This window comes from Fundulus heteroclitus, chromosome 9 (assembly GCF_011125445.2).
Source record: "Fundulus heteroclitus isolate FHET01 chromosome 9, MU-UCD_Fhet_4.1, whole genome shotgun sequence".
Classification (NCBI taxonomy): Eukaryota; Metazoa; Chordata; class Actinopteri; order Cyprinodontiformes; family Fundulidae; genus Fundulus; species Fundulus heteroclitus.
Genome location: NC_046369.1, coordinates 20062349 through 20075075, shown reverse-complemented (window position 1 = coordinate 20075075; position 12727 = coordinate 20062349). Strand labels below are relative to the sequence as shown.

Below are 12727 nucleotides of genomic sequence, written 5' to 3'. Positions count from 1 at the left end.
ACATTGCATTAGACACTAAGAGCCATTCCTTGCTCGCTAAAGGCTAATGCAATTGCCACACAATAAGAGCGTCTCAGCGGAGGCTGTAAAAAGAACTAGTGAGGGGAATGTAAGAGGAGAGGCAGGGAAGGAGGGAGGAGGGAGGGTTGGGTTAGGGAGGAGGGTGAGGGAGGACCTGCAGCCCTGCCTTCAGACTCTCACATGAATCTCCTGGGACAATGGGTGAAAGTCTCTCTGTGTCCGTACTGTAACTCTGGGCTGAGTGGCTCACTACTTGCTGTGTCCTCAGACTGATTGATCAGGCTTGCAAAAGGGAGGAGAGACGGAGAGGAGGGGGAGACGACTCCGGTAGCAGGCAGGCAGGGAGGCAGGCAGCTGGCTGGGTGTGTTAACTCCACATCTGACCTCTATGGGAACAGAGCTGCCTCCTCTCCTCTCCAAGCAGACTGTGGGAACCAGGGGGACAGAGTTTTTACCCTCCCTCCCCACCACCACCACCACCACCTCTGCTTCTTGCAGGGCCGTCTCGCTCAGAGAACTGGCGCTGGACAGACCGGGACATGACAGGACAAGACAGCTCTGGCAGCCAAGACCTCTGAGGATTTCCACTGCAGAAGGAGTTTTGGAGCCGCCTCCGTCACTCAGACAGCCAGGCGGCTTTCTTGTCTGTTATTAGCCAGATTTTTTTAGTCGGTCGGCCAGTATAAATCGGTCTCTGGGGGTCTTCCGCTCTCTGAATATCCTCACCCGAACTCTGATGTGACTCAGGCTCCGTCATGGACCACCAGGAGACCACCAGAGGGGACGGTGAGTGGCAAACGCTCCTCTCTGTCTTTCACACGCACACACATACACACTTTCCTCTGAGTCTGGGTGCAGCATTCCTTTCTCAAATTTTATTAGCCGACTTCTGTTGTGCCGCATCTTGTTTTTTTCTCTTGTCACAAACACATGACAACAGAGCTGATCAAAGCTTTCAGCCCCAGACGTGCTGTGCGGTTGTCTAGACCCAGCTTTGATCTTCCAGTGACGAGAAACAGAAAGGCACTGCATCTGCTTGTTCGACAAGTGGTTGGTTTCTCACCTAATCGCGTTGCCTTTGTTTGTTTCTAGACTTCTAGACCAACTCGTAGTTAAAAGAGCCCTTATTAGATTAACATCTCTGAAAAGAACAAAAAAAAAAGAAGATATTTCACACACCTGCCTGACTTCAAGCTGCTGTACTAGCACTTTCTCGCACCGGTCTCATGACTTTAGGGGGGGGGTGGGGGGGGGGGGGGGTGGTGCAGCGCCATAATCTCTCTCCGCTGTTTGGGAAAGGAGGTTGATAAACTCACCCTAAAGTCAAAAGCTCAGAACATTTCTGGACAAATAGTTCAAATACTTGAGCATGTTCCAGGGCTTTATCTGTGTCTGCTTGATCAGCGAGCTGTTCCCATGTGTGAGGGGGAACTCGTTCCACCAGAACGAAGCCAGCACACCGAAAGTAAGTCGCACAGACAGCATGGACAGATTTATATTAGCAGGATAAGAAGCAAGGAGCATGGATCCAGGGCAATGCGCCTGACATGCTCAGCAAAATGCACTGAAACACAACGGAATGAGGAGGAATTTAGGAGAGCCAGGTGAGCAACAACCACTGGGTTTGTAAGAAATGTCAGATTTTGGTTTGCAAACTGAGCAGACTCTTGTGTGAATAAAGTCTGAGATGTTTTAATTTATGATGCAGTTTAACACAAAATAACATGAATTCAGGTTCAACTTGACACTTATTCAGGAAAAAAGGGGGTCTGTTTACACTGTAACAGATGCTGATATGGGCGTTGTCTCAACAACAACGAACAGATGTTCTCTATTAGAGATAGATAGATAGATAGATAGATAGATAGATAGATAGATAGATAGATAGATAGATAGATAGATAGATAGATAGATAGATAGATAGATAGATAGATAGATAGATAGATAGATAGATAGATAGATAGATAGATAGATAGATAGATAGATAGATAGATAGATAGATAGATAGATAGATAGATAGTGGTCGTCTTGCATACGGAAGATCGTTGGTTCTATTCCAGCTTCCTTCTGTCACATGTCGATGTGCCCCTGGGCAAGGTTAAGTCAACCCCAAGCTGTGAACTGTACAATGACTGTGTGCGATTGGGTGGATGTGGCTCTAGTGTGCAGCACTTTGAGTGGTCAATATGACTGAAAAAATGCTAAATGAAGTCAGTCCATTGACCATTTCAGTCGGTGTATAGACTACAGCCAGGAGTAACTCCAATTCCACTAAATAAACTAACAAACCAAAGCACAATATAAAAAAATAAAAACCTCTATGGGAGAGGAGTGAGACGGAGAAAGTAACGAAAGTAACAAAAAAACACCTCACAGTATATTTACACTCTTTTGTGTGGTGGAGAGAAAAAAAGAAAACCCAGTTGAGAGAATTGGGTTTATGTATGTGTGTGTGTGTGAGGGAGGGAAGGGGGGGGGGGGGGGGGTGGCTGCGTTAGGCCCAGTGGAACAGAGGCTGTCCAGGGAGGGCTGCTAATGACAGCTCAGCAGTCAAACAGCCTGGCGGTTCAGCACCGGACTCTGTTGTGGAAACCTCCTGCCACAGGCCAGCAGACACCGTACCGTCTGCCGGTCCCATGGTGAGGGCGGGTCGGACCCACGGTAATCCTCTGGGCCCGGGTCACCGTGTCTTAATGCAACGTTCCTGCTGGGCGGGAGGCAAGAGGTTGGGTTTTGAGGAGTGACGTCATTGACGGACAAATGGCACCGAGCGAGCAAAAGGTGAAGCATTACACGCACTGGGATGTACTTCCTCTATTGAACTGGATGCTTCTGCAACCTGGAAAGAGTATTTTTGGATATTCAACCACTTCAGTGCCACACGTAGCATCCACTGTGAGTTCAGCTGTGATTAGCGGGTGACCGGCTGGCTGTGCTTAATTGCTCTGGCCCTTTTTCCTCCTCGAAGGTGAGCCTCCGCCCCAGCCTACAGGGTTTTGGAGCATGATTTGTTGTTTCAAGGATGGAAGGATGTGTTGGTTTTATTTTACACACGTAACATTTTTGATGAAGGCCAAAATATTCAATTTTGGACACATTTCACCATTTTCCTCATGTATCGCTGTGTCTCCAATTAGGCGTGGGGGAAACAGCAAACTGGTCTTTCTTCTTGCTGCGTCTTCCACGAAGGCCATATTTCTTTATCGGAGTAAGGTCAGCTTATAGAGATACGTTTTAATTTTGTGAGAAATTTGGGAAAGCCGTGTATAATTTTCCGTTCAGTCGGTAGGTGGGTTTCTCTTAGATCAAATGCGGCGTTAAAGTGTCTGGGACAGCATGGTTTCCCTCGGCCCTTTTAAGCCCGGGCCTTGCGTCCACCGCAGAGAATTTCCGTCTGAACCGAGGCAATCACAGGCAGCACACATTCGAAACCGTCTTAGCCAGCAACCAAATGAAGGAGCCTTTGATACAGGCCCCGACAGATGCATATTTTCTCTTTACGAGCAACCAAGTAGTAAACAGCTTGCCTTGTTGGCTCGGCTCCGGGATTCCAAAAGGAGGGTCGTTTATTTACACATGCACGGCATGTGAATAAAAGTAAGTGTACCAAAAAAAAAAAAAAGCAATTCTTAAAAAATAAATAAATAGATGAATATGGGAGAGAGAGAAATTTCCATGACCGAGTGACACCACCGTGCTTGCCAGCCTCTGATTTCATAATCGGGTTAGTTGTGCTGTGCCTTGCTGCTGCGTGAGCGGCAACAACAACAACAGCAGCAGCGGCGGCGGCGGCAGCAGCGGTGGCGGTAAACTCCAATTGAAGCCATGTGTGGTGGAAAAACAGGCCCGGGGTTTGTGGAGGGATCGCATGCTTGAAGTGGGAGGGAGCCTGCTGGTTACAGAGGTCACGAGCCGAACACGCCAACTCCTCTTCGGTCCTTCTCACACGCCATGCTGATGGCTGCATCTTCAACGGCTCCTCCACTCCCTCTCTCTGCTCCTTAATCTGAAGTCGCTTTTTGTTGCCTTTGCAGACGCCGCAGAGCGTGATTTTTGTTTTTAAAAGCGGTGTTGAACACAGGGGCAGCGTGGGACACACAGTGTACCCTGGCATTCCCGTGTTGTTGTGTCTGGGGTTTATTTTCTCCACCGCTACGTCACCTGATCTTCACACGCTCATCACGCTCCGAGCGTCGCCCTCCTTAGAGCGTTACTTTCTCCGTCTCGCTCCTCTCTCTTCTTGGGTTCCTCTCAGGTTCTCGATAACACTCCCCCCCACCCTGTGGAGTCCAAACATTATCAGTGTGGCCGCAGCTATTAGCTAATAGCTGCAAACGCTAAAGCTATCAGATTCAGAGATAGACAACGGCGGGCCGTAATGCAGCTGTGCCCTTCCCCCCCCCCCCCCCCACACATGCATTATGATCAATCATGTTCCTGTCAACAAGAAGGGCTGGCCCTTTTTTTTTTTCTCGTTGAGATTCCTCCTTTAACTGGTGCCTCGTTGCCTCTTTTAAGATCACATTCATGTGATTTAACGCTGCGAGCCTTTAGGCCCAAAGTCCTCAAATCCTTTCTCGCTCTCATGTTTCTTATTCTGCGTCTTTTTCTAAGAAAAGGTTGGTAGTGATTGATTTTTTTTTTCCGCCAAATTACATCTCCGCTGAATTGCATTAACTATGTAAAGTGGATTATTGTTAATGGGACATGTGAAAAAGCGCCAGCATTATGCTCACTCCCATCATCAGTCACCAGGGAGAGCTGGATTATCAAGACTGAGTGATCTAATGAGCTAAATAATGAAGCCGAGCCCCGGCCAACACGGGTAATGACTTTTTAATGCTCGTGGGTTCTTTAGTTACCTACAGAGGTGCGATCGCTTCCGATAAGGCCTTTGTGCTTGGTCAGTTCTGACCCGCGTGTAGGAAATGCTTGGACACAAGGCTGTCTCTGTCTGACACAGGGTTCTGCAACCTGTGGCTCTTCGGGCCTCCCGGACTGTTCAAGATCATGTATGATGACCCACATAGTTATATGTTGGGAGATAATAAGACGTTTTATCAGGTCTTTCTGTCTTTGTGCAATATCGGCGCAAAATATCCTCTGGAAAATTACATAAATGACTCAACGATTATTTATTCGTTTGTCCATTTATAGTACTTTTCTTCATTTTCCCTAAATATCGAAAAGGATTGAATTGATCATTTTCTACAGACTGTTTTATCTGCATCATGTTTTTGATTGTTCTAAAACCTAAAAACAAGAAATCATTTTTAGATAGAAATAAAACATGTTTATATGGTAGGTGTCAAGTCATTTTGCTTTATAGGAATGAGAACAAGCACAAAAATGCCTTTGAATAGTAAAAGTGGACGACCCCTGATCCATTATGAGTCTTGGACTAGATGGGGCCTGAAATGTGTTACAAATTGGACCGAAAAAAACAAAGGGCAGTATGTTTTTGTTCATCATTATTATTTTGTTAAACCTTTATTTTACCAGGAAAATCACACTGAGGTTATAAACCCCTTTTTTCAGGGGATTCCTGGCTAAGAAAGGCAACAGCAACACAATAAAGTCACATAATTACACACACACACACAAACTCATCGCTATCATAAAAACATTACATATGTTTTTATATATTTAAAAAACAACAAAACATTTCTATTTCTTATTTGTAGACATAGAATGTAATTTTGCACACCCCTATGATTCTGAGTGCAAAATGTATGGAAGTTCTCGAAACTTTGAATGTTTGAATGTTTCATCACATTATAAACACAAACGTATTAGATGGGTTTCCATATTCACACCTCAAAAAAGGCTAAATTAATGTTATTAGACATACCAGTGTTTTGGTGTATGTCTATGTCAGCTTCGCTCATCTAGAGACTTAAAGTATCGATGGGGTATGAAATATGAGTATCATGAGGCCAGAAACAGACAAATGCACTAAAAGAGAAATGTAAGATTTTTAAAATAAAGTGAGTACGGTAATATAAGATGAGATAAGATAAAATAGACTTTATTGATCACACAGTGGAGAAATTCACGTGTCACATCGGCTAATCAAAAGAAGGTGCCAAAAGGAGGAAAAGGTGCATGAGGTATATACAGTGCGTCCACATATATACAGTGGATCGGGGGAAAAAAAGAAATAAAGCAGAGATTTAAGATGACTTACTATATAGTATAGAGGTTATTACAAAGCATGTTGCTATAGGCAAGAAAAAAGATAGCTCTGGCTGTAATGATAAAAAAAAAAAAACTGAAAATATTACAGCTCCAAAAATATCTTGCATACAATTCCTTGAATCTCTATCTGAACCTGAAATGGTAGTTCCAACTTTTCCATAATACTCCTGTACATCCTGAAGGTCTTGACTCTGATGTGATCCTCTGTAAAGGTAGATCGAAGCTTTATTTAGAATAAAAAAAAATATGTTTTTTAATATGTTTTTAGTAATTACTTACTGGAGAAACCCTTTGAAGATCTGGATGCATATTAAGCTATTTTTATGACAGGTTTGACTGTTGTCTTAGTGTTTTAGCTTGTTTAATATAAAGTAGAATGAAAAAAAAGACAACTTCACAGCTGATCCGTCACACGGCGAACTTGGCTCAACTATCAGTCCTATATTCAAGTATAAAATAAGTAAAATAACAAAGATATTACCCTCCTCCCTCCCCAACAAGCCCAGGAGAGAGGGGTGTCACGTCTAATTCAAACGTCTCGCGCCAATTTGTAAAACTGACCTGAAAGCATTAGCGAGGGAATATTTTATAGCTACCTCTCTCTATAGTAACTTTACATAAGCAGCAGCAAATAAAGTTTGTGTCTCTTTCAAAGTAAAGGTATTGTTGGCTGTGGTCATGCTACAAAGGAGGAAATGACTGAAAATAATCAAGCAGAAGGGGGGCGATTGTTTCTGTTTATGTGCAAATTTCAGTCGGTGCTGCAGGAAGTTAGAAAATTATCCCCTGAAACTCGGGAGCCGTCGTTTTAAAATCGTGCTAAATTGTACATGTTTCACTGTGTCCTTAAACATTTACAGATAATTATTGCGCTTGGTGATTTCAGGTTCAATGGTGAATACTGATGTTGCTGAGGACAACGGTTTAATATTGATGATTTATAGCAATCATGATTAAAGTAGCTTCTGCAGTGAGTCATCTGCTGTCAGGATTTGAAGAGTCTTAGCACATTAGGTACTGAAGACAATATATATGCAAAATATACACTTCATCTTGCAAAGTATCAGCTCTGCATCTCCTCACGACTAAACTCTGGGGTGGAAAAGCGGTATTTTTCCACACCTGCAAAATATTCTCATTGTTGCTCTCATTTTAAAATGCATCAAAGTTTGCGCTAGATTTACACCCAAGCCTGTATTAGGGCTTTCATATCTTAAAATATAATGCTGATTGATGAAGGTTTGCCTTTTTTTCCCCCATCAATAAACTTCTTTTAACTTTGCACCACCTACTTTTAGTTTTCTTTTATCATTTTACTTTACTTTTAAACTTAGTGTTGCAATCAAACTTATATAGGGTGAATAAAATATTTCACTGTTGTGACATCATGATGCCACTCTTTGCGACAATACTCTAAACGGTGACATTTAGAGGTTTATTTTATTTTTTTAATATATTTTTTGTACTTCCTTTACAATCCTTTACTCCATGCATGCCGGAAAGATGTTTGTCACAGCTCCAGTTTATTTAAACAGATTATTGGCCTGATTGTGGATGTAGATAGGTGCAGATTATTGGCTGCTTTCTAACTTTCTTCCATCAAAAGTTCTTTTGTCTTACCCATTTTGAAGAGTAAGAGAAATAGAAATAGGTTTCTGATTATTTATTTGAAAACATTTAGACAGTCTGATTAACCTAAATAAATACATGATTGTATCTACTGAGAGTGTGCTGGGTAAGACAGACACCAGTACACATTAAGACAGAGGAATACAGAAAATGTAAACTCAGTTATACATACATTATCAGTATTTTTGGCATTTTTTATTGAGGAAAGCATCTATAGTCAGTTGTATCTGCCTCTGATCAATTAGGAAGTCCTTTGAACATATTCAAGAGACCATGTGTTTAATTTTCCGGTAATTTTGCAAATATTTACAAGCCTGAAATGCAAATGCCTCACTCATGTCCACTTAAAAGGAGTAATAGGTGGCAATAATTGAGGTGTTTTGTTTAAAAACTAATTTCTTAGCGTGGAATTTAATCTTCAATTGAATAAATCGCAAAAAATGTTGTTTATTTTAGGCCTTTTTTCTCATCTCTACCGTTAAAAACTGAGCAGCCAGTAAATGAGACCTTATATTCACCACAATTAAATACATCTGTGTTTTAGTTTCAAAAATTTCTACTCGGTTGGAAAATGACGCACAAAGAACCAGCTGCCATAAAGGTTTTGGGTTTTTTTTGGCATTTGAAAATTTGCTAAGCTTCTGTCATATATAGATAAAATAATTTTGTTTTCATATGACTTGTAATATGACACAGGACTACTAACTTAAAGGGGGATTTAATGGGAATCAGCAAACCAAGATGCTCATAAAAAACATGATTAAAAAAAAGAAACGCATCTACCAGGTTTCATGGCTGTGCAGTGATGGCAGAGACTTCTTTAAAGCCTTTCTCCTCAGTCTCTCCTGCTTCACCGTCTCCATCCAAACACTTTCCTTGTGTTTGCGGGGGTCACAAATCACGGTTGCACCAATGTGACAAACGCAGGGTGACATCAGCACGGCGCAGCCAGATTCAGATATGAATGTTATACCCGCGGTCGCCGGCACATTTATCCCTACGTCTCCTGTGTAAACAAGGCCAACTGCAGAGCGGAGATACGTGAGAAAGTGCTTTTCAGCAGGCGGCCTCTGCCAGCCTCTGAGGGGGAGAAAAACACGATGAGAAGCAGGCTGAGCGGCATTAAACAGTGAAACACGTGAGGATGGAGCGTTTGGTGCATTTTTTCAGGTTGCTATAGGCCACCTGGGCTCCTTCCCGTTGACTCTAATTTCCCCAAACAAGCGGCCCGCGTGAATGAGGCCAGTTTGTTCGGCCTCGAGAGTGCGAGCCTTGCGTTTTCTAAATGTGGCGACTTGCTCGCCTTTTTATGCAAAAAGAAGTTCCTTCAGGGTGCGAGACATGAAACATTACACTCTGCAGACCAGTGTTGTAGGACTCGAGTCCGAGTCATTAGCTAAATTTAGAGACTTGTGACTTGACTTGGACTTAAACACTGATGACTCGGACTTGGACTCGGACTCCTACATTCAGATCATTCTGACTCGGAAATTGAGAAAAAGACTCGACTTTTTTTTATATCATTAGGCTATAATTGTAATATGTCATTAGAATATTATTTGGTGTATGATTTTAATATCTAAATTATTAGTGCAATGTAGTGGAGTGTGGATTTTTTTTAGTTGGACTCGACTTGATCAATAGGACTCGACTCGACTCGGACTCGACTCAGATTTTTTTTTTATGACTTGGACTTGACTCGGACTTGAACACTGGAGACTCGAACCTGGACTCGGACTCGAGGCATAGTGACTTGACTACAACACTGCTGCAGACCCACAGCAGAGATGGCTTTATCTGCTGGACGCATCTGTGATCTGAATTAGGAATAAATCTGTCTGAAAATATATAAATACCAAAATAGTACCTTTCTTTTTTGTACATTTGAACTTTTTCTCTTTCAATTACTTAAATCCTCACCTCTTAAAGCTGCTCTTTAATTTCATATTATGCATCATGCCGCACTTGGTTCGATCATTCACTTGGATTTGACACCGACCTCACCAATTTTCCAATTTCGACTTTCACACCCAGTAAACAAACTCTGACTCACCGTGGCGTTGGAGGGCGAGGGCCACTCCCTCGGCGTCTTCCCTCCGTTCCCTTCCCAGACGAACGCTCCACAGGCCGTGCATGCAAATGAAGCGTGCACACGCAGGCGATCCCTTCGCTCTGCCTTTGCTGTTCACTGATGCACGGCTTTATGTTCCAGATCTCACGATCTACACAAACATTTTTATTCATGATTCCTGTGCAGGGAGCGGCTGACTGTTAACACACTGCTTGACAGGCCAGGCATATTTCTCTGTCTGGGAGACGTCTGCGGGCCTTTTGTGAGATTGTACAACGTGTGCAGAGGCTCAGAGCATGAACACCGGCTCCTTGTACAGAAAAATAAGAAATATAAACCGTTCTTTGTAGAGAACGTCTAGGTTCTGACCATTGAGGACTGTGAATTTAAATGCTTGTCTGTTTTCAAAAGATGCGTTCACGTACATAAATCAAGATTTTAATTAAAAGAAATTACACCAACGTACCTTTTTTAAACAGATTGTTTAACCTACATTAGGTGAAAACTTGCATTATTCTTCCTGCAGTGATAGACTTTAAGACAGGTTAGAATCAGAATGAATGGAAATATAGGTAACTATTTCAGATTCATTTTCATTGTAAAAATTTTTAACATGTGCATTGAATTTATTACCGATTTTCCGCTTGTTTTTCATGGATGGATGGACAGATGGATATGAAATGGGACAGAGAGTCAAGTACTGCTAAACAAAAAATGTTTCCTGACTTATTCAGACATGGAAAATACTTAAAACTCAAAACTTTCCAGACTGCATCTGCACCTTGTTGTTAGGAAACTCCACCCGCCCAGATGGTTTAAAGCCTGAAATGAAAGAGAGGAGATGATGCACAAAAAAGTGATCCAGGAAAAACCGCTGAGCATCGGCCCTAACCTCCTCCTCCTCCTCCTCCTCCTCCTCCTCAGCGTTCAACAATCCTGTTATTATTCCTTGCCCACCCGGGTGGGCCGGGAATTTTCCCTGCGAAACAGCACAAACAAAAACAGCAAGAAAAACAACAAGCGACGGGATGGACGTGCACAATGATGTTAAAATTCTGCAAGAAAGGACGTTGTAAAAAGAGCAGGAGTGCAGTACCACGTTCTGATCTCATCAACCAATGCTAAAAGCGTAGAAAAACACGTTTTTCTCTAACCTGAAACCGAGGCTGCACAGGAAACAGCCAATGTTTCCTGGGTTGCATTAAAACAACCGAGCAGGTAGCTGGCTCTGCATGTTTCCACCAGACTCCACATCTGCTGCTTCCTGCTGATCCCTGCAACAAAAAGCCCGCATGGAGTTTATTTTTTTATTATTATTATTATCTTATCTCTCAAATGCAATTTTTCTGTTACGCGCATTACGTCGCGTCGTCTTCCATTGCGGGGCTCGGATGAGTGCTCTTAAGTGCATCATATATTATCATCAAGACAGTGCGAGGTCTGATATGAAGGTTTTGTTTTACAGAGAGAAATAATGGACCTAAGATCTCCTCTCGTTTCTTTCTTTTTTTTTTTTTTTTTTTTTCTCTCTCCAGGTCACAGGTGCTCCACATCTGCTGCAGAAGAGAAGCATCTGGAGTCCAAAAGCGATGTAACAGTGCGGAGGGCGGTAAAGGGCAGAGAGGTGGAGATCGGGCCTCTGGTGTAGCTGTTTAGGGGAGGGTTCCTGGCACCGTGATTTGATGAACAAAGAGAAACAAAAATCACATTGCCAGGGATTTCCACTCCTTCACAGCTCAGCAGGAACCCTGACGCGGCCACGCATTTCCACTCCTGGCTGCGTCGGTTCTCAGCCGGGATTCTGGAGCTCTTGAAGGATTTAAACAGAAAGTGTATCAACCATCTCAGCAGACCTCTAAAAGGGCTGATTGCCCTTTTTTTTGTGTGTGTGTGTGTTTAAGGCTGCAGCTGTTTGAAATTTATACTTTCCTCACCAGTCTCCCCTCTAATGTGCCAGGAAATGGATGTAAATGCAAGCCAGAGCCACACAGGACAAGGTTTATATTTCACATCTTGGATTTTAGATTTCTGAACAAGGAATTTGTTTGGATGCATGAGGTAAAAGTGGAGCTCCTCTACGACACTGCACCCCCTGAAATGCACTTTGTGAACCGCAGGCTCTGAAATCACTGACTTCACCGCCGACTTCTCACTTAAAGGTCTGCATAAATCTCGGCCAGCCACCCTCTTGCTAAAGGCACAGAGCTTAGCTAATTGGTGAGCATTGATCCCTGCAATGTGTTGTTCACAGTGGCTAAGTTCAGTGCCCGAGGTGAAATAGTTGATTCAACGTCAAGGATTTGTTCCGGTGGATGGACAGAGCTTGATGATCTCAGATCAGCTGAAAGACGACGTGATCGAGGGAGGAAAGGAGGAAAAAGAGGATAGCAGGGGATGAAGTGACTTATAATGTAGTATTTGAACTTGTACTGCTTTTCTTGTGGACGAAAGACAACTTTTGTAATTTAGATAATCATAATCTCGTAAATCTACCTAACCTGTTTGACTTATATATAATAATGATAAAAGAAGAAAAAGACTTTTTGCAATTAAAAACATATCAATGCAAGATCAGGACTGCTCCTTTAATTTGTATTCCTGCATTGACAGCCTTTAAACTTCTGCCAAAAATTCAAAAATCTCAAATATATACCATAACTAAGTGAATAAAGGGTCAGTTTCAAGTTTAAAAAAACCTTATTCTGACATGCTTAGATTAACAAATCAAAAGGTACTTTCATTGAAATACAGCAACCTCAACATTTATTGGCATCCCTGGTGAAGATGTGTTAAAAGTCAAATAAATAT

General features: G+C 42.5%; 1 long non-coding RNA gene across 1 annotated transcript; it reads left to right on the top strand.

Moving 5' to 3' along the window:
- Positions 1 to 230: 230 nt before the first annotated feature.
- LOC118564155 lies at positions 231 to 12447 on the top strand. The gene is made up of 2 exons (XR_004931680.1): positions 231 to 807; positions 11455 to 12447. It is a non-coding gene; the product is annotated as an uncharacterized LOC118564155 (long non-coding RNA).
- Positions 12448 to 12727: the final 280 nt, after the last annotated feature.